The sequence below is a fragment of the Octopus bimaculoides genome, chromosome 7 (genome assembly GCF_046866305.1).
Source record: "Octopus bimaculoides isolate indiv1 chromosome 7, ASM4686630v1, whole genome shotgun sequence".
Taxonomy (NCBI): Eukaryota; Metazoa; Mollusca; class Cephalopoda; order Octopoda; family Octopodidae; genus Octopus; species Octopus bimaculoides.
Genome location: NC_142934.1, coordinates 6,904,923 through 6,910,922, shown reverse-complemented (window position 1 = coordinate 6,910,922; position 6,000 = coordinate 6,904,923). Strand labels below are relative to the sequence as shown.

General features: G+C 35.1%; 1 protein-coding gene across 9 annotated transcripts in view; it reads right to left on the bottom strand.

Moving 5' to 3' along the window:
• The window catches only part of LOC106869300 (uncharacterized), a 309,763-nt gene that overhangs the window by 141,693 nt on the left and 162,070 nt on the right, over positions 1-6,000 (bottom strand). The gene's annotated exons all lie outside the window — the stretch shown is intronic.

Here is a 6,000-nt window from a genome sequence, read left to right as displayed (position 1 = left end):
ATATATAACTCAATAGCTATCGTTTGAAATATAGCTTTATATTCCGATTTATAATCATATTTTGTATATGTCTATACACCCACACATTGCCTTCTCTGCAAGCTTTCACATCCAGTTTTACACGTGTATGAATCATGAGATCAACAGATGTGACTTCATAGCTAAGACCAACAATTTTCAACCCTTTGCATTTGTATATATACAGTTACACACATACACACACACACATGCACTCACACAGACACGCACGCACACATACGCAATATTACTTTGAAAAAAATAAAATACAGAAAGCATATTTCGTAATTTATACTTTATAAAACATACAGGCTTGTCAGCAAATTAACTACCAGAAAGCCTTGTTGAAAATCTATATATGTTTCTTACTAATTTTCCATTTAATATTTTACAAAAAAAAACTACAGAGAATTGTGTTAAGTGCTCAGTATATATTCCTATTATGCAAATTATCTATAATATCAGCAGTGCCAGAATCTGGAGCACAGGGTAGTAGGAAAAATCAGAGAATTGAAGGTCTAGGCAACGCACTTTTCTACACACGCGGGCTGATACAATACACAATCGTACACACACACGACTCACATGTTTACAACTGAGTGAAGGGAGAGGAAGGAAAAGACAACAAGAGTCCCATAGGCAAAACATCTCCGCTTCAGCGACACCAACAAAGCTAAGTCTAGCAACCGGAAATGTGTCAATAACAGCAACAACTTCTATAATAATCCTCTTTATTATAGGTACAAAGTCTGAAATTTCACCGAGGTCCACTTTGCCTTTCATTCTCTCGGAATCGATAACATAAATTATCTGTTGAGCCCCGGGGACGACGTAATCGACTATCCCTTTCCCTCAAAATGCCAGGCATAGTGTCGTTTTTAGTAGAGAAGAAGAAGAAGAAGAAGAAGAAGAAGAAGAAGAAGAAGAAGAAGAAGAAGAAGAAGAAGAAGAAGAAGAAGAAGAAGGAGAAGAAGGAGAAGAAGAAGAAGAAGAAGAAGAAGAAGAAGAAGAAGAAGAAGAAGAAGAAGAAGAAGAAGAAGAAGTCCGATAGCACGAATAGCAAAGCAATCCCTATTAAAAATTAAGATCAAGGAAGCTATTGTTCAGGTAATTGGCAATTTTACGGTGTCAGGTTCAAGCTATCTGTTCGGTGACCGTAACAGCAAGGGTGTGTGTATAAGAATTTCTGTGGTCAGTTGTGGGTGAGAAAGAGTACACCACCTACCCCTCTTCCCACTACTCGCACGCATTAACACCCATTATCTAGAGGTGCACTGACCAGCATTATTGAAATATAATGTACAAATCGTATTTATGACTGTCGTGTACGTTCAAACGTTATAATGATCTTCGCTGCGGAATATCTCTCGGGAGAGAAATTCTCTTTATAGACAATAGGAAGACACATGTGTGTCTGTATGCATATGTATGTTGGTTACGAATGACGTCGTCCTACCGCAGAACACGTGCTCCTGTGTCATAACGCTTCATTAGCAACGCACACCGAATCTGCCGCTCGCAGCTCACTAAGATCTACCGTTTTTATATTTAAACACTTCATAGTAAATTTGTTGATGTGCGCAAAGCTTCAAGCTGAAGTGAATTAACTAGAAGAGTACTGAGTATTATCGATTAAAATACAAGTGTGTACGATTATATATAACCAGTTCATTGTTTACTGAAACGTCAGAAATTGTCTCGGGAGAGAAGTTATCGTTATAAAATGAGTGTGAAAAACACACCAACTGACTATGTATGACATTGTCAAACTGCAGGGCACGAGCATCTGCGTCCTTCCTGCTTCATTATCGATGAACATCGAATCAATTGTTCACAGCCCTGTAGGAACTACTGGTCTTATATTTAAACAACAAATAGCAAATTTATTGATGTACACAAAATGTTTCCAAGCTAATTCACTTTAAGCAGGTTTCATTTCAGGATATGCAATGATAGGTGTAACTTTCATACAAGAATTATTGACCCGTGTTAAATACAACAATAAGTGTTGGAATTGTAATTGCTACAAGGTTTCGGCTGAAGACGTACTTATAGCCCACAACTTCGAACTTTGCTCTGTCATACGGCGATTGCCAGAGAAACGTAAAACATTAATATGCATATTGAATAATGACAAAAATAGTACTACCCAAAGTTCCCGTTTCAGATCTCATTCGCAAATGCATATCTTTAGTTACATTGCTCATGTTTTTTAGACATTATTACTGTCAGAGGATCCGCGGTACTTTACTAAAAGAATATTAAGATAGACCTTATATATTGCTGCGTTTAATATCGTTCTTCTTGAGTCAAAGTTAAATGTCAATTAGAAAACTTATCGCGGCCAGGAAAATGTTGAAATGCTAGAAATAGGTTTTTTGCTTTTTGTTTTGTCTGTTTGTGTATTTCTCATCCCAGACGTGAGGCTCAGTAACATTTTTTGTAAATTTATGTACACCACTTTTGTAAGTGTGTGTAATTTATTTTTTTTTAAATCTTTGTTTTCATTTATTCTACCAGCGGAAAACTTTAGATATTAAAATTAGTACTAATAGGTTTAACGAAGTTAACATTTAACATTTAATGAGCTGTAATCCAATATACATGTAAGATCAAGTAATTAAATCTCTATATAATTCTGATACTGCCAACATACTAGTACACATACACATATATACGCACAAATATATATATATATATATGTGTGTGTGTGTGTGTGTGTGTGTGTGTGTGTGTGTGTGTGTGTGTGTGTGTGTGTGTATACATGTATAAATAGAAGGTAGGCAGAAACAGTGTGAGGTTGATGTAATTAACTAGCACACCTCCCTACAAATTTTCAGCCGCTGTGTCTCTAATAGAGAGGATTATATCTACAACACCTCTGCTTGATTAAAATCTACAGAGGTATTCAAGGACAATGATGTACACGATACAAATAAAATCTGCCAACGTCATTCTCTCGTTTTTCAAATCTGTTCTGATCAGCCAAAAGAAACTACGGGCGCAATTTATCATTTATTTAACTTAGTGCAGAGTTTCTCATCTGTCTCGGACAGCGTACTAATATTTGTAGTTTTCTCTCCCTTTCACACACACACACACACACACACACACACACACACACACACACACACACACACACAAACACACACACATATATATATATATAAATATCGATATATACATAACTTACATACATACATAGACAGAAAGAAAGACGTATACACTCCATTTTTAGGTTCTGATTGTACATGTGTTTGTTTTCCTTTTAATTTCATATTGTACTTCCCAAAGATAAAGAATAATTAAATCCTACCTTTAATCTATTTCACTAATAAGGCAGTTGATACATGTAATTTCCTTCCTATTGCGCCATAATTCGTAACTAATTTCATCCTGTGTCTTAACTTAAAGGAAAGATTATCAGAAAATTAACTTATATTAATCAGATACCATCCTAACCTACGCCTGTATTATGTGGTCGTTAGGACATTTGTTGATGACATCACAACCAGATTTCACCACTTCTTTCAGGTTTCAGTTAACCTCTGTGAGTCGGTGAAATTGAGGCCTGTCCACTGCTTGATGTTACAAGCTCACTTCTTCCTTGGCCTGGCTTGCTTTCGTCCACCTTTCACTGCGCCTGGCAGAATTTTCTTTGCTAGGCCGAACCTTCTTGTGACATGGCCATACCATTTCAGCTTTTGTGTCTTTGCAAGTGTCAGCAGACCACTGTGTGGTCCAATACCCAGGGTTATTTTCATCCTCAATTTGTTATTCGTTACGTATTCTTTGTACGAGATAACTAGGAGCCGTCTATAGCATCCCATTTCCATTGCGCTTACATTTTTTCCAGTTCCACTGTTAATTTCCAAGCCTCGCAGGTATACAGAAAGATAGGAACCAGAAATGATCGCATCTCTCTGAATTCTGTGGAGAGCCTAATATTCTCACTTTCCCAGATAGGCTTAAGTTTTGTGAGCACTGCCGTTGAAGATTTCTATTGTGGATCCTTCATGCTGGGTATTTGAAATTGCTGACAGTTTCTGGGGTTTGTGTGTTTAACTTTGACGCTGTTTGTGACAAAATATATAACATAGAATCGAAAGGTCATGCTTCAGTGATGCAACATTGATAACAGAATTATCTTTCTTCTCGCATTACAGGAAACTGCTGGAAATAGTATAATACATTTCGAGTATACAATGCAAATAAACAATACGACTTCTTTGCAACGGAATTTGTTGTAGGAAGTAATGATGGAATATAGTTTCATGAAACAAAAGTAGTATAGCGCAATATTCGATTAGCTGTTCACATCACTGTACAAGGATTTATAGATTTGTTGGATTTAGATTGTTTCGAATGATAAGATTATCGATAATATTCATGCATGCTTGAATCCTCCTGGGGAGAATTTAAAACTATTCTTCGCATAAAACTATTCTTCGCAATAGTTCATATAACAGTAAATTCTGTTTTGTATGTTAACCACGTATGTTAAACACGAACCGAGCAAAATAATCAAGTGACTTTTTTTCTAAACAGAGATCCACAACGATAAATAGTATTATTTTGGGGTCTATTGCTTAAAGGAAAAATAGTTTATCTAATCATTAAATTATCGTCAGCTTGCTACCTCCTTGGGAAAAGAATAAATGAGAAGAGGGTAGAAAATTGGAAAATATGTACTACTAATGTTTAAGTATGATTGTCAAGCTCAATATGGCCATTAATAGGGTCGACGCTTTTTCCTCAATATAGAATATTAGTGGAGAAGATATATATGAGCAAGATTTGAACTAGAGCTATTAATTATTATTATCATAGCACTTCAAACAGAATCATGATAGTAAGTTTCTGATTAATAAGCAATTCCTTTTGCACATTAATACGCATTTTGCTGCAAAAATCTTGTTATGTAAAATCTTGCAGACACTATTCTTCAATACTTCTCTTTAAACTTCACCCATAGGCTTCAACTAAATACAGCTTAGATATCTGATAGCAAATCTGTCCTCTTCAATGACAAGGGATTTGAAAACAACTAATGCAGATATCACAATATGGTTATAAATATATAGCGTGACAAAGCACTGCTAGATCAACAACCTGACTTTCATGTTATTAGTGTATTTAAGGTTGATCACCCGTCATAATCAGAACTGCGAATTGCTCTGTCACCTAAAGCGCAATGTGCACTTGTCTAGTTTGATGCCAGATGCTAATACTCCAACTATTCAAATAAAGGTTTGACTTTATCTATCAACGATTTATGAGATTAATTTATATTTGGAAATCTTTCTAAACTTGAATAAAACTCAGGTTATGCTGAGGCATAGGGAAAACCATTATATATTACAGTATTATATATTACAGTATATTATATATTACAGTATTACAGTATGAGGAAAATATTTTCTTTGAGTGCATTTGTAATCTTTCAGTTAATAAACGCAATTACGCCCAATACCCATAATGGAAAATCAAAAGCTATGATGTTCAGCTTCCTGGTTAAATATGTGTTTAGCTATTTATCAAACACTTCGTAAGGAGTTTATCTAAGGTCTATTGTTAAAGTTTTCAGGTTGCAGTATCATTAAGTATTTTTATGGAGCAAAAATATACACGGAGCGTCAGTTAATAAAGCAAATAAATAAATGCAAATAACTAAGGCTCGTGTATGCCTTAGTTAGATCGTATGCTGATCAGCATGAAATGCATATTTCTGACTGCATCTGCTTCATATCTGTCTGAAACAATAAAATATAATTTCATCCAAGAAATGAACGTACGTGAATAAGCACAAGATCAAAATACTGTATACATATTCGGTGTTTGATGTATTGAATTGTTTTCCTTTTGTCTATGTTCAAGGATTCGTACATTCTTTATCTGTTGTTTTTTCTTTTTGCAGTGTTTTATGAAAGAATTGTAGTAAATGTTTCACCTGAGTTCGACAATTTATATAAAGGAAGCAGT